The sequence below is a fragment of the Pleurodeles waltl genome, chromosome 8 (assembly GCF_031143425.1).
Source record: "Pleurodeles waltl isolate 20211129_DDA chromosome 8, aPleWal1.hap1.20221129, whole genome shotgun sequence".
NCBI lineage: Eukaryota > Metazoa > Chordata > Amphibia > Caudata > Salamandridae > Pleurodeles > Pleurodeles waltl.
In genome coordinates, this window is record NC_090447.1 from 997669363 (window position 1) to 997692439 (window position 23077).

The window sequence follows — 23077 nt, forward strand, 5'->3', positions numbered from 1 at the left end:
AGCGTTACAGAGTTGCAGTAGTCGTCTTTGCTACTATGTTGCAGGTTTGCAGGCTTCCAGCGCGGTCAGCGGTCGATTCCTTATCAGAAGGTGAAGAGGGAGATGCAGAGGAACTCGGCTGAGCTCATGCATTCGTTATCTAAAGTTTCCCCAGAGACAGAGACCCTAAATAGCCAGAAAAGAGGGTTTGGCTACCTAGGAGAGAGGAAAGGCTACTAACACCTGAAGGAGCCTATCAGCAGGAGTCTCTGACGTCACCTGGTGGCACTGGCCACTCAGAGCAGTCCAGTGTGCCAGCAGCACCTCTGTTTCCAAGATGGCAGAGGTCTGGAGCACACTGGAAGAGCTCTGGACACCTCCCAGGGGAGGTGCAGGTCAGGGGAGTGGTCACTCCCCTTTCCTTTGTCCAGTTTCGCGCCAGAGCAGGGGCTAAGGGGTCCCTGAACCGGTGTAGACTGGCTTATGCAGAATTGGGCACACCTGTGCCCAACAAAGCATTTCCAGAGGCTGGGGGAGGCTACTCCTCCCCTGCCTTCACACCATTTTCCAAAGGGAGAGGGTGTCACACCCTCTCTCAGAGGAAGTTCTTTGTTCTGCCATCCTGGGCCAGGCCTGGCTGGACCCCAGGAGGGCAGCTGCCTGTCTGAGGGGTTGGCAGCAGCAGCAGCTGCAGAGAAACCCCAGGAAGGGCAGTCTGGCAGTACCAGGGTCTGTGCTACAGACCACTGGGATCATGGAATTGTACCAACAATGCCAGGATGGCATAGAGGGGGCAATTCCATGATCATAGACATGTTACATGGCCATATTCGGAGTTACCATGGTGAAGCTACATATAGGTAGTGACCTATATGTAGTGCACGCGTGTAATGGTGTCCCCGCACTCACAAAGTTCAGTGAATTGGCTCTGAACAATGTGGGGGCACCTTGGCTAGTGCCAGGGTGCCCTCACACTAAGTAACTTTGCACCTAACCTTTACCAGGTAAAGGTTAGACATATAGGTGACTTATAAGTTACTTAAGTGCAGTGTAAAATGGCTGTGAAATAACGTGGACGTTATTTCACTCAGGCTGCAGTGGCAGGCCTGTGTAAGAATTGTCAGAGCTCCCTATGGGTGGCAAAAGAAATGCTGCAGCCCATAGGGATCTCCTGGAACCCCAATACCCTGGGTACCTCAGTACCATATACTAGGGAATTATAAGGGTGTTCCAGTAAGCCAATGTAAATTGGTAAAAATGGTCACTAGCCTGTCAGTGACAATTTGGAAAGAAATGAGAGAGCATAACCACTGAGGTTCTGGTTAGCAGAGCCTCAGTGAGACAGTTAGGCACCACACAGGGAACATACACATGCACACCTATGAGCACTGGGGCCCTGTGTGACAGGGTCCCAGTGACACATACATATAGGCCACAAACCTATGAGCACTGGGGTCCTGACCAGCAGGATCCCAGTGACACATAACAACCATACTGAAAACATGGTGTTTTCACTATGAGCACTGAGGCCTGGCTATCAGGATCCCAGTGAGACAGTGAAAACAGTGACAAACACCCTGACATACACTCACAAACAGGCCAAAAGTGGGGGTAACAAGGCTAGAAAGAGGCTACCTTCTCACAGTCATGTGCAAGGAGGTTAAGCCAAGAGATTATTACCGTTTTTATCGCACAGGCTCCATGTTAAATGTGGAAACAAAGATCCAGCTTAAGATCCTGGTAAATAGGCTTTCACAGACTTACCCATTAATGTCTACCTATATCAGATGGAGTTTATGCCAGGGATGAACCTAAAACCCCCCAGAACTGGATAGACATCTAAGGCATTTGGTGCGCCATTCTCGTGATTACGTCTAAAGATGTTGAAAAGGCATTTGACTTGATTAAATGGGTGTAAGGTTGGTGGCAGCTAAGTGGTAGTTTGGAAGTCCTATAAGAGGCCAAGTGGAACTGCTTTAGCAAGTCTAAAACTTTGGGAACATTTTTGAAATTCCGGGACCTCCAGAGATTCAGGGGGACTTGCGGCAAAGGTGTGTTTGAGAGAACTTTATCAGATACAGCTTTCAAGCCTGCCTGGCAGAGGATTGTAAGTTTTAAAAAAGTACCGTAAGTCCAAACGTAAAAATCTTGAGCAGGCAAAAGTGGGAAAAGTATCCAAACAACTAGAGCTTTTTCCCACCAAAATCAAGGGCTTCTGCTGAATCTCATCCACTTGCTGTCCAACCTCTGAAAGACATCACCACATACAACATGCAACCATGTCACACTGGAGAATTTTGAGTTCCATTTCAGAGACTAAGCCAAAAGGCAAGATCTTTGACCAAGACAGCATGCTTGGTGTATCCGCCCTCCACTCCATCATGGGAAGCCTGAAATCACACACCAGCCTTAGTCAATCGCAAAGATTAACTTCTGATTAGTGCTTCACTTTTTCTTGGTGCTTTTTGCCCTAAAACTTTAAAAAATTTAATCTCTGGTTCCCCTTATTTGGTTTTAGTTGTTTTGGTGTTATTTTTCTAACTACAGTTTTCTCTCTGTTTAAACATTGGCTGTGGGATTGCTATTGTGTTGTTTTTAACTTTTTAATTGTTTTGTTACTGCTAAATACTTTACACACTTTCCCGCAATTGAAGTCCTTCTGCTTTCTGCCACAGCTACAAGGTGTTGAGCACAGTTTGATTTTTTTACTTGTGTTGCGCTTGATAAGATTTTAGACATCTTACTTGGGAAGGACTCCTATGCTCCCCAACAAGTAACCCATTTTCTTACAACAGGATACTTGTTTGTAGTGCTATAAATTTTTAATAAGCTCAATATACTAGGCATGGATCTGGCTGCCGAATATGGAACCCATGGTGGAGGTGAGGTTTGATGGAGCAGCACCCTCGATGTTCTGACTGGGTCAAGAAACCAGGCGGGGATGCCCGTTGTTCCCGCCCCTGGCTGCTGGATCAGGAAGAATCTAGAGGTCAAGGGATTTAGATAGGGGCAAAGAAGGAAGACAAAACTGCATTATATCTAGTTAATGTTCCAGGAACTTGGAGTATAGTCTGGGTACAAAATAAACTAGCAGATGTTTCCACAGGTGAAGATAAATTCATGAGAGGGGGTAGAGGTCCAGTTTAAGTGTTCACATTAATGCTTTAGATACTGTTGTAGTGAAGTGACATGAAATCATTTTGTAACTGAAATTAGAAGCCAGCCCTATGCAAATTCAAACAAGACATGACATACAAGAACATATTGCCATTGTCACTGATGGGAAAGGCTGTCCCATTCAAAATGATTTCCTTGGCCTGGCCCTTATACGTTATCAAAAATACCACATACTAAATTTCAGAGTCCTCCTTAAGAAAGTTGAAAAGTGGACTGAGGATGCTGGAATGGGGCAGTCGGGTACTTCATATAAAGCTGTTAGCATTACACAGGACAATATACATAGGATATATAGCCCTCCCATACATCATCATATTCTATTAATTGGCCACATAAATTGTAGTAATCAATGACTAGCCCTTCAAGACACAGGAGGAAGGGGCAGTCAGAATAGATATACAGGTGATGGTGGGTAGGACATAATTCATTATCTTAATAAGGGGAAAACAGATGAGATTCCACCCGCAAGTCACCTCAGTAGTAATCTAACTATATTTGCATGAGGAATACAAAGTACACTCAGTATGTTATACACCAGCAACATAAGCACTCCATGGGCACCTGTGAGATGGTGTGGACCTCTAAACCAAAGATGTCATCAGTAGAGTGAATGATCCTCATGAAGGAACTTGGGAAAGGGGAAGTACATTTAATTAACAGAACACTCATGAACAGTACCCCTGAAGTCTTGCAGGGAATCTGAGACAAATGGGAAAGGGGCCTAGGTTCCAATGAATGAAACAGACTGGAAAGACACAAGGCAACACCACAGAACTATGGCAACTTAGAGATGCTTCAGCTGAAACCTCTACCAAGGGCATACTAAGGAATGCCTCAAATGTACAATGGAAGAGTGGGACCTCACTGCACACTATACAGAGCTGCAGAAAGATACAGAAACTCTGTAACAAGGGAGGAGGGAAGCTAACTGAGGTGAGAATGGAGATAACCGTAACACTGTATTTCGCCATCACAAACTGCCCTTGAATAATGGTAGCAGAAAACGGGATAATGAGAGGCTTAGGTAATCAAGAGAGGACCACCGAAGCTAGATGGAGAATAGGTATGGATCCTTGCAAGGAGACAGGGAATGTGACATGTGAAGGAAATGAGTGTCAAGTGAAGTTCCGGAAGATTTGGGAACCATGGAGAGAATATCCACGCCTAGTAGGTGGGAGACAAACAACAAGTCATAACTCAAAAATTCCCCTGAAGAAGGGAAGATGAACACAGATAATGGAGATCTAGACGTTTTTGCTCCAACCAAATAGAAACTGTGGAAAAGATATAACATCACTGTAAAAATTCAGTGGCCGAATAGACCAACACACTGTCAATGCCAAAGAAAGTGCCTGATTTGTTTAATAAAATCAACAAAAACATTTTTGGGAAAACAGTTTCATTATGTCTGATTATGACAATGATAGAGCATTATTACATATCAAAGAACCTTCATTATGACTTCAACAGCTGAGAGTTATGAAGCAAGGTTAAGAGGGGGAAAGACAGACCTCAGATTATTTCACACAGGCTAAACAAATGTTACAGTTTTCAGTAATTCCTGAATTTGCCTTCGTGATCATTACCACAGAGAGCTTCATGCATTACTTCAATTTGCTCAGTATTACATAATCCCATAGGGAGAACAGTGACAGCAGTAAAAATAGAGTCTAATTTGTTTCCATCAATATCGTCATGCATCTAAAATCACGCTATCAGACTGGAGCTGGCTGCCAGGAATACTGTCCAAGCGTGTAAACGACTGAGCGGTTGCGTACAATTCAGCTGCTAGTCGCAATCCATCTTGTTTATTGTCACTGTGCTCCTGGAACTTGGGTGGCCTGTCAAACAAAATTCAAGATCCAGCATTAAAGCGGTATTGGGAAGATAATCATAACTTAATACTATAAGAAACATGGCACCAATCAACAATCCCTCTAAATTGGGTTTATAGAGTTCAACAAACCACCCCTCAAACTCAGAAAGAAAGAACACCCAAGGGGGTACTAACAGTTTATATCAGCTCTGACATAAATGCGAATGTACTCACCTACAGATAAAGGAACCATGGCTACTGTGGCTGCTAGCAGTTAACATTGAAAGTCAAATAGAATGTAAATTCTATCTGATCATTTTCATTGTTCAGATACAGCGGCAGCCGGCACAAATGCCAAGGGGGGGGACAATAAAATAAAAATAAAAATAAAAATAAAAAACATACCTTTCCCGCCGACTCCTGCCGCCATGCTCCTCAGCTGCTAATGGTTGGTGTCCCAGCATCTGCTGGGACACCAGCAGAGGCTCCATAGCAATCCTGGTGCTGCTTTCAATCCAAACATAGCATGAAAGCAGCACCAGGATTGGTCTGAGTGGCTCGAGCTGCCACTCAGGCATAGCCCTGGGGTCTGCGCAGTTTCTTCAGCATGGCTGTTCAACACAGCCGGGCTGGATAAACCTAAGTATGTATGTATGTTTTGCCGCCCTTCCGTGACCCAGCCCCACCCCTTCCTGAGCCAGCAGATGAAAAATAAAACAATAGTCAACTATCATTTTATTTCTCATCTCCTGGCTCTTCGCCAGGGGAGCGACACTCCTCCGCCATTGTGGAGGAGCTGCACCTGTTTATATACATCCATCACACAAGGAGAAGCATAAGGCCATGACCATCTTAATATCACTTATAATGAAATTAAAGAAAGATTATGACAGATCATATATTATGTTAACTGGAGATTTTCATGTGAACTTGTTCAGTAAATCGTGTGTTGACGAGCAAATATATAAACAAGATTTTACCTGGAACATATTTGCACAGGTTGCTCCTGACAGAAGTCAGCGTGATAAGGTTGGAGAAGCCCTAACTATGAGTATAACGTAGGCAGGATTAAATACTCAACGGAATATCATTGGAGTATCAACCATAGGTCTGAACCCCACGCTTTTTTTCCACAACAAAGTCAATTGTTGACTATATTTTAAAAAAATTGTGTTGTTGGTTGATTGGGGGGGTGAGCCCTGGTCAAGCAACAACTATAATCCTAGTCAGTATAAGGCACAAGCAAACTCCAAATCAACCTGCGCTCAAGCCTATGGTAGTTTGGCACAGAGCAGTCAGGCTTAACTTAGAGGCAATGTGTAAAGTATTTGTGCAACACTTCAAACAGTAACACAGTGAAGACACAACAAAAGGATCCCACAACAGAGTTAGAAACATAGAGTAGACTTTGATAAGTTAAACAAGAGCAAAATGACAAAAATACATATAATTCGTACATTTTAAACTGCCAAAATGCATAAAGAGCCAACTGGGGATATCTAGTCGCGCCAGACCGAGAAAAAGTCAAAAGTTCAGGCTGTCCACAATTGAGGTGGCTGGCCTCATGGACCCAGTTAGGTCCACTCTCTGAAAGTACTTTTAATCCTTGTTTGCGGAGTATTATGTAAATCCGCGTCAAAGGTATGTTGCACAGCCATGACGATGCATCAGTTCTGAGATGCGGCGAGGCTACAGTGCAAGGTCCTGCACCAGAGAAGCTTTTGCAACAGGTCCAATCCATGCAGCAGGGGCGATGTGTCAGTTCTGCACGAGTTAGCGCCATGCAGCAGATGAGATGCATTGGTTCTGCTGGATCCACTTTCAAGGGTCTAATACTGTGGTGGCACCACATAGCAGGGTAGACTCACAGATGGCAGAGTCCAGGAGCAGATGCAAAATGGGGTCCTGGGTTTAGAGATGCAGGTATAGTCTTTGTCACCTAGGCAAAAGGGCAGCAGAGCAGCAGGGCAGCAGTCCAGCAGAGTGGCAGTCCTTTCAGCAGAACAGCAGTCCTTCTTCCTGGTAGAGTCCACAGATCCAGAATCATATTGACGACCTCGATCTAAGGATCACTACTTATGCATGTTGCCCACTTTGAAGTTGAGAAAGCTTCTAGAGGTTTCCACCTCCCTGAGGTGTCAGGCATCTCCTTCCACCCTGCCCAGACCCCAGCTTGTCTGGGGTCACAAAAGTCCAGTGACAACACCTTTGAGAGTGCTCAGACAGAGCCTTTGTGAAGTGCAAGTTTTGTAGCTTGACAGCTCCTCCCCTTTATCAACTCAGAGTGGTCAACCCTGCCAACGCCTATCTTCCCTTTGTCTCACTGTCTGGAAGCAATAGACAAAGACCAACTGCTAGTCATGTGACTCAGGATCAGGCTGGAAGCACCAAATGGTTAGAACACAAAAATACCAAATTTCTCAAAGTGGCATTTTCAGAACTGCGACTAAAAATCAAACTTTACCATAAAAGAGGGCTTTTGATTACAATTCTTTAGATCCTAAACTCAACCTGTTTACCTGCTCCCAATTGGAAGGTAGGACTTATTAACTGTAATAAGGTAACTTCAATGTTATCTTGTGGGAGAGAGAGGCATTGCAGTAGTGAAAGCGAATTCAATAGTTTTTCATTACCAGGACATCTAAGACTTAAAAATACATGTCAATGTTTTAGTTACACTGCACCCTGCCTTCTGGGCTGTTCAGGGCCCACACTAGGGGTAATGTATGCTTATAAAAAAGAAGGTTTTCGGCTGGCAAAAGGTTTATTCTGCCAGACGGACATGGAAATTTAAAACTGCCTACACAGGCTGCAATGGCAGGCCTGAGATTTGTTTCTAGGACTATGTTATTGGGTGGTAAAATCAGTGCGGCAGGCCTACTAGCAGCATTTAACTTACCTGTGCACAGGTACTACAAATTTACGAGGGCCATACAAGTAAATTATATACGCCAATTTGGTGCAAGCCTATTATACCATGTTTTAAGGAGAGAGAACAAGTACTTTAGCATTGGTTAGCAGTGGTAAAGTGTGAAGAGCCCTAAAGCCAGCAAAAACTAAGTCAGCAAAATGGGAGGATTAAAGGCAAAAGGTTAGGGGAGAATCATGCCAAGTGTAACACGTGGAATAGCTTGAGTTATGTGGCAAGAGACCAATCTTTGGGATATCACAAGTCACATTGCAAAGTAATGGCTAGTGGCACATGCGTAGACATGTTAGTGACTTGATGGAACTTTAAGAATGTGATAGTTGGGAGCTGACTGTGATAATATGTTGTGTGACTGGTCATTTCTAATTGCTAAGGTCAGTCTTGGTCTTAGGCCATGGTGTCTGCAATAAATAATTTTCATTGTCAACACTGTAGGACAAGAGAACTATCAAGCCTAGCACTTTAAGTAGAGAAATCATTTCCCCTCTCAAACACAGCCTCATTTCTGAAGGTTTCCATGATTGTGATGGGTACAATGAGGTTCTAAGCAGAAAATAAACATGGATTCCCTACAGGGTCAAAAATAAAGATGCAGTCAACAAGTGATTTGAGATATAGCTGGGTTCTGACAGTAGAACAGGTTAGTTACTGCACATTGATGTGGCGTTCTTTAAAAAGTTTTGTTTCTAACTCCTTCCTAAAGTGGACAGTGTTTGGAGGACTAGTAGATATGAAGGCTATTTCAGATCCTGGGTGTATAGATGCCTGGAGTTGAGGAAACTTTCAACTAGAGATGTCTGTCATTTGGATATTGGTGAATGTTGATGCTGTTATCAGTGAGAGGAGCCCAACAACCTCCAAGCAGAAGTTGAAGATGACAGGAAGGCTAAGACCTAGGGGACTCTTCATGGATCAGGAGCTTCTGGGACCTGGATCTAACCATGCAACACCAGTGTAGGATGGATAGATAGGAAAACAAGTGAAGGACTTTGCCAGTAAATCCTAGTCAAGACTTCAGGATGGTATGATTGATGGCGTCAAAGGAAGCTTAAAGTTCAAGAAATATAAGAAGATGGGATCATCTTTATTGATGATTAGGAGGGCATCACTTTCAATTTGTAAAGTATCTGTCTCCACACTGCAATGTGATATGAAGCAGGGTTGTTTATCATGGAGGAGATGGTTGGTGTTGATGTGATCTTCGAGTTGTGTGTAAACTGCTTTATCAATGAGCTTGTCAGTGGAGGGTGAGTGACTGATACCACAGTAATTGGTGAAGTCACCAGGGTATAATGGAAGTTATTTGGAAATCAGAAGGTCTGACCTGTCTTCAGAGATTCTGGGAAGAGCACAATACCCCCACAACAATACCTCTGACAAAGTGAATGCCATCAAATGACCAAACAGCCCCCATTTGAAGAACTGCTACAGTTAAATAAACGGAGCAGAAACTATTCATCTTGGACTTGTCAGTGCTAAGGAACAAAGGAAAGAGTGCATGTCAGATCTTATTTGGGAACCAGGCAGGAGGTAATAGGCCACAACCATGGGGTTGAGGATCTTTGCATGTGGTGCTCTAGGGTCCCTCTGTAATGATATCTGTATTTTACCACTGCTCCATCTTGACCACTGACTCCATTTTGTGCTTAGCTGAGCTTCCCACACTGTCACATTGGTGGCCACCAGTACACCATCACATTGGTGGCCACCAGGTCCCTTTTGATTACAGACTCCATTTTGTGCTTGACTTAGCTTCAGCTTCAGCCACTGTCGCGTTAGAGGTGCAGTTACTTTTCCACGTACAAGTTATGCAATGTGTTTTTCATTTATGTTTTCACTCTTAGTACTCTTTCTCACCAAGGGCTATAACATATCATGGAGGAGAGCAAGTCAGATAGGGATGTAACAGGATAATGTTTATGGTACGGTAAGGAACAGCTCGGTCCTGGGAGCGCACCTTGGGATATGGCCAAATCTCTAACGTGCTCTTCCAACACTGACTGATACGGCCGGCATTTGAACAACAACTCACAGAAGGGGAGGAGGACTTCTAGAATTCTCTTCACCAGCTTGTTTAAAGTATATAAGAGGAGGAAACTAGATGACTGTGGATTTTGAACTCTGGTCGGAACGGGGACGCATGTGCCTGCCACTCCCTTGAGGGTAGTTCTCGCTTCACGGTCGGCTGGGTTTACGGCCTCTTGCTGGCAAAGAGATAAAGCAAGTGTGCCCCTTGGTGATGAAGTCTTTAATTATTATTTTTAGCTGTATATGCAGATATATAATCCATGATTAACGTAGTGTATTTTCCATTGTTTGTTTCTTTGAGCATCATTACTCTACTGATGTGATTATTTTTTAAAGTGTATTCGTGTTGCTGCATTTGACCTACATGATTCCTCTATTCGAACCTGAAACAGTGCTTTAATAAATGTGCTATTCAGACTAAGGCCCACATTACAACTTCGGCGGTCTTACAAAAAGACCACCGACGTTGCGGGCGCCACTTTACCACCAGTGCTGGTGGTATTTGTGGCTCCCTATTATGACTTTTCCGCTGGGCCAGCAGACCGAAACAGCATTTCCGTCCACTGGCTCAGCGGAAAAGTCACATCAACATGATGTGCAGCGGGTGCAGCAACACCTGTGGCGCATTTCACTGCCCGAATTTCGGGCAGTGAGATGCGCAATGGGGCTGTGCCTGGCGGCCACTGCACTGTCTATGCCAAGTGCATAGGCAGTGCAGGGGCCCCCAGGGGCACCCCGAGTCCCCCTTACCGCCAGCCTTTCCATGGCGGTGTTTACCGCCATGTACAGGCTGGCGGTTGGGGATTATGACCGCCTGGCGGAAGCCTAGCGGTCAGTTGCAGCGGCAGGCGGTATGGCCGTGGCTAATGCGCCACGGTCTTAATACACTGCCCGTACACCGCCAGCCTGTTGGCGGTGTTACCGCCGGCCACCAGGGCCGTAATGAGGCCCTAAGAGCTCTGCATTGGTGGAATTCCTTTTATTCGTGTTTCCTCTCAGTTTAAAGTAAAAGCAGAACACTTTTATCTCACTGCAGTTACTTTCTTCAAATGTGCACTCGTGTTGTACATAATTGACCTTCTTATTCAAACCTTGCAAAGTGCCTTGATAAATGTATTTTTCGGACGGAGAGGGTTGCATACCAGAAATTCCTTTTAGCATTTGTGTATTTCTTCTTAGTCTGCAGTAAATCAAAACACCACCCTACTATGGTTCTGCAAACAGTGTAGAGTACACCCCTGTCACATTTTACTCTAGGGGAAGTGAGGGTGAGCCATCAAAGGCTTCTCAGGGTGGTAGTGTGTGGAGGCAAGAGCTCAGAACTCAACCGTCAAATAAAAGACACAATAACATACTGTCTCGCCCAGTGTTTATCATAGAAAAAAAGTATGTCAATATAACAGCAAAAAAAGAAATACCACACATTTCAATACGAACAAGGTTACCTGGCTACAATCTTACCTACAATTCTGAATCAGCTGCTACACCCATTACAGTGACCTCTCAACATTCAAGGAAACTCTCCTAAGGTCTACAGTGAGTTATACAAAAGTACAGACACAGACACAGAATTAGCAATGATATACTTCTTGCCAAGAGCAATCACAGCGGCAACTGTGTGTGTTCTCATGACAAATGTATCTTTGTGCATTCAGTTCAGTCTCTCACATTTACGTGCCTCTTTACCAGCTTATGGAGACACAACTTAGACTGCGCTGGCAGATACAAACATAAGACCTGCATATTCAGCATCCTTTCTGGTAAAGCCCCACTGCAGTGGCAGACATACTCTGACCTTGGACAACTGGCGTTTGAACAGCATGGCAGACTTGCTTGGTGGGTACTTGTTTTCAGCAGCTGCAGCCTCCGGGATGGGATAAGATGAACACTTGTCTTCAGCAGTTGCTGCCTGTGGACCAGTTTCAGATGGGTTCTTGTCAGCAGTTGCAGCCTTCTTGCAGGTTTTCAATAGGGGCTCATCTTCATTACCTCTTGTATCTGGGATAGTTTCAGATGGGGGCTTGTTTTTGAAACTTTCAGTTTTTTGGCCGAGAACATGCCTCATTGTTGAAACGTTCAGCCTCCTGGCCAAGAACAGGTCTTTGCCGTATGGCACCAACAACAGCTCCCTCACCAGGGATACCAGGGGCAGCAGCAACACCAGTCTTCAGTGTACCACACTTGGAGACCCCTCATAGCACAGGTCAATTCCGGCTTTGCTCCCAATGGCAGTCTGTTGCTTCTGAGTATTCCTCATACCAGGAATACAACTGGACTTTTCCTCCTGTACAGTCCTCATGCAGGGCTTGGAACTCTAATGTCTCTTTAAACAATGGACAGACAGGCTTCTGGGTGCTAGACAGGCCCTCAGCATATCCAGCAAGTTGCAGAGACTTCAAGTGATGTCCCTTCACCTCTAGGAGACTGACTGTCATGCAGTGTGGGAAAACAGGGCTGACTGCAGAGGCCCCCTGACTTTTTCCCCCCATTTTTCACTTTTTGCTGGTGTTTTCCCGACTCTGATGGTACCCTGGGTACTGCTAACCAGTCCCAGGGCCTGTGCTCTGTATAAAATGAGTCTGCAAATTAGGCGAATTATAATTGGTCAACCTACCTATACGTCCCTAGTATATGCTGGGAATGTAGGTTTAGGGAGCCCAGAACAGGTGGGGCCCCCATAGGTGCACTGCTGAGGTCCCCAGTGTCATTGTAAAGGCAGGCCTGCCTTGCTGGCAGCTTTTAAAATAAAGTTACATGCAAATTCGACTTTGGAATTAAAAGAAGTTTCTAAGTCTTAAACAACCTTACTTTTACATATAAGTCACCCCTAAGGTGTGCCCTATGTGCCCCCAGCGTTGGGTGCCATGTAACTATAAGCAGGGTCCTTATAATAATAATTCTGAAAGCCCTGGTGAGGTAAAACAGCCAAATTCATGTTTCCCTCATTGTAGTGAATGACCTCCATAGGCTAGAATGGGGAGACTTTATTTTGATTTATGAAGTCCTTTTAGTGACAAATACCACAAGTTTGGTATCAAATTAATTGTTATAATAAATCCCACAACTTACAATTGTTGGATTTAATATAACTTGTTTAGGTAAAGAGTTTTAAACTTTACCTGAAAAGTTGCCAACTTCAGCCCTGCTGTGTTTTGCTTCTTTGCTCTGATTGGCCAGTCTCTGGCAGCCTGACCAGGCTGCCTTGATGAGGTGTGAAGTGGCCTGGTTCAATACAAAGAGATTTGCCTAGGGGAGGAGATCTTCCCTCAGCAGATGGGGAAGCAGGAAGGGGGAGGTCTGCCAAACTGGTCTTCAAAGGCAGGGAAGTACATTTGGAGCAACCCAGCACCTCCCTCACCTCCTGCAAACCCAATTAGGTGCCCCCCTGGGCAGGAGAAGAGTGTGTTTAAGGTTTTTAGCCACACCAGTGGGTGGGCTCAGCCAGATGTAACCTCCAAAATCACTTTTAGCCATGATGGATTTTTGAGGAATGTTGCTCCCTGGGATTGATTTTTGCCACACTTCCCAGGAAGTGGTCATCACAGGGGGAAGGACCCTGCACATGATTGGAGAACCAGGATCCTCCTGTTTTTCACCTTTGGGCAAGGATAAAACTGGCAGACCTGCACCCACACCTCAGATACCTATCAGGAAGAACTACAGGAGAAGAAGGACTGCCCAGCTAGACCCCTCACCCGCACCTGGACACTGCACTCTTGAGAACTGCACCAGCTGCACACTTCGGATTCACCACAAGAAGGACTTTGCCTGGCTTCAACTGGTTCAAGAAGGGACTCCTTGTTTGCTACAGGTGAAAACTTGCTAACCACAGTCCCCTGCACCAATACCTGAAGAAACTGACCAGCTGAACAATGTACAGTGGCCAAAAAGGAGTTTGTGCCAGGTGCATTCTAGGAGTTGTAGTCCACACCCTATCTCAAAGCTTCTGGAACCTTGGGGTGCACTGTGGACCTCACAAGAACCGTAAAGGAGCATCTGGAAGAAGATCCAGAAGTTTGGAGAACTTTTGGAAAAAAGCTCCATATAGGGACCAACCCGCCGCCGCGAACTCTAGCCGGCTTGCCTCAACCGTGACACCGCCTGACTTGCAGGTTCGTCCCAGTGAAGAAAATCTCTGAAAAAGTGACTAAGTACGAACGTAGGAAGTTGACCGGGACCCCCCAGGCAGTGTATCCGAAGAGGGCTCCAGGGACGTCGAATCAATATTCAGGTTTGCCCCGGTCAAAGGATTTTCATCTCAAAAAAATGACTAAGTCCGAAGGTAAAAATCTCCATCGAGGGCCACCGTGACACGTATCCGGGGAAGAGTTCGAGGAGGTTTGATTGGACTGGTGACTTGTTCCGCTGAAGAAAATCCTCAAGAAAATGACTAAGTCCGAAGATAAACTTTTGACAGAGGCCTCCCACGAGCTGTAGCCCAGCAGGGCTCCATCACAGTCGGCCTCAAACTTTGACTTTGCCCCGGTCAAGGTGCGACCAGATGACCAGATTGGCGCTATTCATTTCTGAGCACTAAAAAGCATTGTTTCCTTAAAAATTCATATTGGTTCCCATTATCCGATTTTAAGCATTTTGGTATCATTTTAAAGATAAAAATATAATCTAATTTTATAAATTGGTGTTGGATTTCTATTGTGTTTTACTTATTTACTGTTTTGTTTTTGTTAAATGCTTTACACATGTCTCCTAAATTAATACTCGTCACTCGTTGCCAAGCTACCAAGGGTTGAGCTGGGTTTAATTTGTTGAGACCTAACTGGACCTAAGGGGAGGTTAGTGGCCTATTGCTAAGTGTAGATACTTACCTGCCCCTTACCAATAATCCATTTTCCAACATGCAGATACTAGCCCTGCTTACACAGCAGCTCTTTGACTACTTGTAAAGACAGATCCTATGCTTTGTGATGCTGTTAACCGTGTTTATTGAAGAAAGAGACAAGAAGCATCCAGTACAAGTAAGGGCAGAGAAATAACTGTCATGGAAGGGCATGGAACACACCTACATCGCACATTCTACGGATGGCTCTGTGTTCCAAGCTGCTCCAGTGACATCATCACCCTGCATCCTCCTTTCAAACAAAAGTTGTACTTTTAACAACAATTTTCAACATCTTACAAAATACAGAATACTAGTCAACATCCCCCTCCCCCTTTTTCACAAAATAGAGAAAGATGCAAAAAAGAACACAAAGAGAAAAATATAGATAAAGAAAGAAATCTAAACACATACTTATTTAGAACAACCAAAAATAATATATTTACTTACATGAAATAATGTAATCCTGTATTTGTTTTGAGTGTACACTTGTACTCTTCCTGCCTGCATCATGTTGTTACTGCCAAGTTCACAAATATGTTTCTTAGAATTCTTAATGGGTTCAATTCTGCTGAAGTCTTTAGTCTTTACTCTGTGATCCAGAGCTACATGGGACGTACTCCACCAACACTCATCATCAATTTTACCACATTCATGCGTAACTCACATATTTGTTGTGGTTCCTTACATTTTGAGAAGCCCTTCCTCATCAAAATGAGACTTTTCACCCGTACCCAATCCCCTGCTTTCAGACGTTTTCCCATACATCTTTCATAAGACACCCTTCATGAGACAATTTTATCATCCAAAATGACGTAACTCTGTTGATGCTCTACTTCCTCTGACAAGCTCAAAAGGACTCTTGTTAGGAGCTACATGTAGCATAGTGTGGTATGACCATGCTAAGTCCTTAATTGCTTAACCCACACATATTGTTCTTGTGTGCAGCCTGGGTACACTCTATTAACACTTTATTTAAAGCGCTCAACATTACCATTACTTTGTGGGTTTTACAAAGGGGTCCTGGTGTGCTTAATCCCACTTGTATGTAAAAATGGAAGCATTTCTGTTCAAATAAATTGCAATCCATCATCATTTACAATTTCCCCTAGAAAACCTTCTTTGATACAAATCTCTTTTGAAGCAACACTAATTGATTCAACTTTCACCACCCTACACAAATGGTCAGTTGAAACAATGAACTACTTCATACTAGGTGGCAAAATATGAAAAGGTCCTAAAAAATCAAACCCTAGTCTCTACCATGCTGTGTTTGGCAAAGGAACAAAGGATTTCACAGTACCTTTAGTGACTAGCACTTTACACACATCTTGGCAAACACATAAATTTTCCCATCTATTCTCAGCCACCAAAAGTACATTTGGATTTTTCTTTTGGTAATGGTTGACCCCAAATGACCAGTATGGGCTGTCAAAATTATTCTTCACCAGAAACATTCAGGTGGTGCCAATTTGCCCCTCCACTAGCTTAGCCCCCTCAATAGACAACTCATCTGTTACTTTACAGTACACTTGCAAATCATCTAACATGTGTTTCTCTTAGCCCATCCAATTTTAAGCACTGTCATCACTACACTCAATATCTTATCTTCACTGTCTGCATCTACCCATTCATTCTCTTGAACACACATATTAATACCATTGATGCAAGCCACAAAACACTCCTTAATTTCTGTCTCCAAGTCTTGCTTTTCAGCATCTTCAATAGGTAGTCTAGAAAGACAAATTGTCTACTCTACAATTCTTCCTTCTCGGAATGTACTCAATGCTAAATTAAAACTCTAAGGCCCGTATTTATACTTTTTTTAGCGCCGCATTTGCGCCGTTTTTTGTCGCAAAATGGCGCAAACCCACAAAATACAATGGTATTTTGCAAGTTTGCGCCGTTTTTGCGTCAAAAAACGACGCAAATGCGGCGCAAAAAAAGTATAAATACGGGCATAAACGTTTTGCAGAATATCTTGCCCTATGAGCTGTTGAACATCTCAATTTCTAGCCAGACAAAATGTCCACCAGAGGGTGATGATTGGCTTTCAAAACAAATGGCCTGCCCCAGAAGGTCTGCTTACATATTTTCACACTCCACACACATGTTAGAAACTCTTTCTCCATTACAGAATATTTCTTCTCAACATGGAGTAGTGTTCTAGGGGCAATGTGTGTACCATTGCATTATGATAAAACAGCTCATCAGCCATACTCACATGCATCAACCATCACAATAATTTTCCTTCCTTCTGCAAATACTTGCAATGCAGGTGCTTTTATAATGTCTTTTTTGATCTTTTGGAACATGTCCTCACATTCGTCAGACTACACAACTATGGCTTCCTTTTTTTTAAGAGTGATCTGAAACATTCAGTGTTCTTAGCTAAATCCTTAAAAAATGTCCCCTAAAATTCGCACATACCTATGAAAGACAACAATTGTTCCTTGTTTCCTGGAACAGGAGCTTCCACAATGCTTTTAACCAAACTTGGTTTAGGTTTGGCTCCTTGCTCTGATAAAATATGTCCCAAATATTCTATTTCTCTGCTTTCGAAAAGACATTTGTGCTTTCTTAACATCACATCCCTTTTTTCTAAAATTCACAAAACCTCAACCAACACATCATCATGTTCCTCTTCCCTACTGGGAAAGATCAGACTGACATCTTGGAGTACAACTATTTGAGGATATCTGATATAAGTCTCTGAAAAACAATTCCGCCAATGCCAGACCAAAAGGTCACATGCAAAATTAAAATACCCCATCAGCAGTAACAAATGCAGTCAGATGGTGAGACTGGGTATATAATTCTACCTGGCAATAGGCAGCTTTGAAATCTAATTTGGTGAACCAGTTGGAGCACCCAATGTTTGTTAATAGATCCTCAATCCTTGGCAACAGAAAATTATCTACCCAATTTGCGTCATTCAAACTCCTCAAATCCACACACATTCTTAAATCTCCCATTGTTCTTGCCAAAACTATAGGGGATAACCAAAGAGTTGCATCAACCTTCTCAATGATGCCCTGTTCACATAAATCTTTCAACAGCTTTGATAATTCCTTCCTGGCACTCAGGGGTAATTTACACAATTTATGCTTTACCGCCATTGTGCACTGCTTAACTTTTATGGTGTGACTAAAATCTGTGATTTTCCCTAAACGATCTTGGAAAAACCATTTCAAATTTCTCTTCTCAAACCTCTTTTATGTTGTTCAGTAATTTACTTCTTTCTTGTCATTAAAAACAGGTTTGTCTCATCCAGATTTCATAGTTAAATTGAATTCAGCTTGGTGTAACCATCCTAGGACATTAATCCCCTTTTTAGCCACATAAACCTTTCCCTAAATGACATCACACAGTACACCAATGGAAGCCGAAAAATACCCAATAGGATCTATCTTGCTTCCTTCAAAAGCCACTGTCAACACATCTAGAGTATTCAGTGGCTCATCATTCCACAATTGATTGAATTGACCTCTGTCTACTAAACATTTGATCTCCATCCCATAAATTAATAATTTACCATCAGGATCCACTATCACTTTACTCTTTTGTAACTCTGTGTTTTGGACTACCAATACATACTTTCTGTTATCATTCTGCTTGTCACATTCATTTTCTTCAATTTCATTTAACACACAACGAAAACTGTTTCTTTTTGCGCATCTACACACAAAGAATTAAGATACATGTGAAAAGGACCCATACCTGTAACAACTAATCTTCTGTGTGTGTTTGACTTGGACATTAGGTTTGCTACTGCTTGTAAAGCCCTGTTTCTTGATGTTGTTGTTTCGAATATAGGAAATTCGCATTAGCTACTATCACTGATTTTGTTGTATTGGGTATATGCAATATCAATGGCCTTATCTAGGGGCAAGGCTTAAGCAGCCAACATGGTGGATGCTCTTCAATTAAGCTCTGCTGCTCACCCCACTTATCCTACAATTATCTTGCCATGGGCCCGCAATCAGCACACCTAACCAAACTTCCCGCATTTGTTGTTACCGTCGCTGCCTCCACTGATGAAATTGCTGTTGTGGAAGGCATCAGCGAGAGGCTGTGAATGAAAATAACTGAGGCCCGAGAGCAGTGCTACGGCCTATGCAGTGAGAGAACAGACGGGACATTACGAAGCACAACTCTACAAATATATTGACTGCGACTACTGACTATTGCTGGCAGCCATGAGTAACAAGCTGAGCATGGGGCCATGGAAATGCTAAGCACCACAATACTTTGCTGGGGCCTAGTAACTTGAGTGGCACTGCCAGGGGAGGAGTTTGACTGCCAGAGCAGCCTTTTCCTGTTAGGCTAAAGGGATCTCCCTTTTGCCGCAGTCATGAAAGGCCCGACAGAGGGTGCTAAATCGGAAGGGGAGATTACCTCCCCCTGGGGCTTGTAACTGGTGCATGGTGGTGTGGTGCGGCCCCCTCTGCCTCCTTATGATGCCTAAGAACTAATAAGCTGGCAGGCTAAGTGTGGAAGGGATGCCAGCACCTGTTGATTGCTCTAATTACTGAGACACGCAGCAGAGGGTGTCCACTGCTCACTTTAGGCTCATAGTAATATTGGAAGCTGACGCTTCTGGAAAGGGACATTGAAACCACTGCTTTTGCCACCAAGGCACCAACAATCATTACATTTACTGGTGGCACCAGCCATCATTTAAACTTGCCTGCCTTGACCTCATGAGTCAACAGACAGGTGGCCCACATGCGTGTACTAAAGTGACCACTCCAACACTGACGTGGAATCAGGTACTGCAGGGGGTTCATTGTTGCTCTAGCTGCTGGCTCCACCTGCTAGCTCCCACGAAAACTGTTGATAGAGCCACCACTCTCTCCCCTGTGAGGGCTGCTCATTCTACTGTGCCCAGGGGACTTGGTTGGTGCCGGTTAACAGGCCCTCTCACCTATGACTATCTATTGTTGGATCTGGCAACTGGTGCCTGTCTAGGGCTCCATTGACGTGGGCTGCACCTTGACAAAGCCCACTAGAACCTACACTACCTTTGCCCTGCTGAACATACGTAGTAGCCGTTGATGCACTTATGAAGTTCTGGGGTTGCTCATGCTGCCTTTCTCCTGGTGCCCCTGGGATCTGGAAAGTGGGCCCCTGGGGACCAAGGCTGTGATACCTTGGTCTAGTCACCCAACCTAAGGAACAATGGGCAGACCACACACAGCCACACAGGGGGCACTGTCAAGACACCTCATAAATCACAAATGCCTGGCATCTTCAGATGGAGCCTCTTCCCTGCACTCTTTAAGTGACAAACTTGACTTTCTCCTGGCAGCGATGGAGAAGAGGGGTACTGCTCTGGAGACCACACGGACCTCCCTCAAAAACAAAATAGACACAGTTATATCAGATTTGACACTACTTTATGCAGACCATTGCAAGCTTTTAGATAGGGTACACTCTGCTGAGCTCACCATAGTGGAGCTTCAGCCAAAGGCGCATGATATCGACTTTTCTGTGTATCAGTTTACAGAGCGCGTCACTGCCCTGGAGCACCATGTGGATGACATGGAGGGCAGCTTGAGCCGCAATAACATACAAGTGATAGGCATACCAGAAGGAAGAGATGGACGGGGCGCGATTGCCTATGTAGAACATTGGCTATGGCAATTATTGCCACAAGATACTCTCTCACAGTTCTTCTCTGTTGACCACGCTCACAGAGTCCTGGCCTGCCGTCCACCACTGGACTCCCATCCCAGACTGTTTCTATTTAATTTATTACACTATAGGGACAGAGACACAGTCTTGCGAGAGACACACAACCGGAGGGAAATCACTGTAGACAATGAAAAGATAATGTTCTTCCCAGACCGTACTATGCAGGTACAGAACCAATGAAACTCCTTTCTGGCAGTCAAACGCCGGCTTCGAGAATTTGACATCAGATACCCCCTCCTTTTCCAAGCATGCCTAGGGGTGGCGACCAAAGGCAAGATGGGACTGGCTGGAGGAGACAGAGCATGCTACATCTGACCAGGGTCAGAGCTCGGAACCTGATGAGGCATCTGATTAGTCAGTCAGTGATAATGGCTACTCTACTACATGGCCCTCCACAGCAGATTTGGTAGCCCTCCCTAAATTCCTAGACTCACACCACAAATGTCTGATGATATTGTATGATGCCTAGACCACCTGATTGTCACTGCCTGACACTTCCATAGTTAATATGGGGACATATATCAATGTGCCCATGCCTCGTAGTGTATACTTTTACTATACTCCTTCTCTCGCAACGGTGATCGGTCAGAGTCGCGGAGCTGCTGGTTTGCCTATGCTCAAGGCACCTTTGTTCTACTCACGCTTACCTCAACGACCTAATAGTCTGGGTTTAGTGATCCGGTCTAGGTTATCCTTAAGCAATGTATGAGCCACTACACCCTTGCGCCCACATATGGTGTACTCACAGTATGTGTGTCACATCCTCTCATTCATTACCCATTTTAATATACTCATGTGAAATGCGAGGCGCATGCATACACCGCTCCACACGTATTGTGATGCTGCAGGAGACTCATCTCATACATGCAGAAAGCAGCAAACTGCAGCGGCGCTGGCATGGACAGGTTTTTGCCACTTATTTCTCCACCTATGCCGGAGATGTCCCAATATGGATTAGGCCTGAGACCCCATTTGTAGCTGCAGAAACTGTGCAAGACCCAGAGGGCCGTTATGTAATAGTAATAGGCCAATAAGACAGCCGCCCCATCCTTCAGGGACATTGATCCCTGCATCCAGAGGAACATGAAGAAACTGATCAACAAAGATGTTTCCAAGTTAGAGTCTACAGTAATGGGTCTTGAGACTCTTCAACTAATGATTCATGTGCAGCAAGAGAATTAGCGAAAAAACAACACAAACATGTCACACTATTAGAAAGACTACAGTGCCTTAACTATGCCATACACTTGGCTCACACACATGCCATGGCTGACAAAGCTGGGTGGCTTTTGGTGTGGCTTATCTGGCAGGATCAGCTTCAGTGGGCCATAACAGCAATGTACTCTGAGGCAGGCCCCATCCTCTATACACAACACGCCATTCATGATGAACTCACATGACATAACACACAGGTGTATCAGTCACTATCTGATTCAGACTTAGATGCCCATAACTCCTTTTTTACCAACCTGAAACTGCCCTAAATTACCCTGGATCAGAGAATGGATTTTGATGGTCCCATCCTGCTGGCATAAATCACAGATGCCATTAAATCATTAGCCACTGGTAAGTCCCCCAGTCCTGATGGTCTTCTGGTGGAATTATACAAAATCTATGCCTCCCAACTAGCCCCACACGTGTTGAAGGTGTATGAAGAGACCTTTTCCCTTGGCAATTATCATCTTCGTACCCAAACCCAACAAGGATCCTGCACTCATCAATTCTTACAGATCTCTAGCATTGTTTAACACGGACTATAAAATTGTGGCAAAAATACTTACGGACTGATTAGCACACTACGTCCCATCGCAGGTGGGTCCCTGCATGCAACACTTCCCTGAATCTACATCACTTCTTCAGAGTCATGACCTATGCCAGTTGTGTATTGCCCTGTGCTGGATGTCTGGTTTTAGATCTTGCAAAAGCCTTTGACTCCTTAGAGTGGGAGTACCTTTTTGCTATGGTGTCATGCTACGGCATCAGCCACCTCTTTCTTCACTTAGTGAAATTACTATACACTAACCTTGTTATCAGGGTCAAGACAGGGCCATTTATCTCAAATGCGTCTGTCACACACAGAAGGATGAGACAGGGCTGCCCGCTGTCACCCGTTGGCAATGCAGCAGACTGGATGTCATGGGGCATTCCACTGTGTGATGGGACATGGGCTCTCTTTATATGCAGACAATATATTAATCTACCTCAGAGATACACACAACACTCCTGTCACATTAGCTACTATTCTTGCTCAGTTCGCCACTATCTCTGGTCTTCAAATAAATTGGACCAAATCATGTTTGCTCCACTTCCTTCCCAAAGTTCCTGATCTCTGTTTTGAGCTTGATGAGGTGAGACTCAACTGGCAACAACATATTTTCAGGTATTTGGGGGTGCACGTGTACCATTCCATGACTGATCTCTTTGAAGGCAATGCAACATTCCTATGGGCCCAGATGGCTTTCTGGAGCACACTGCCCCTAGCGGTAGCAGGTGGGATGGCATTACCGAAGATGGCGGTTCTGCCCCACCGCTTATATTTTTTAATTAGTTTTCCTGTCTACATTCCAGTGACATTCTTTTGTGCACTTGACTGGCAGATCCACTAATTTATTTT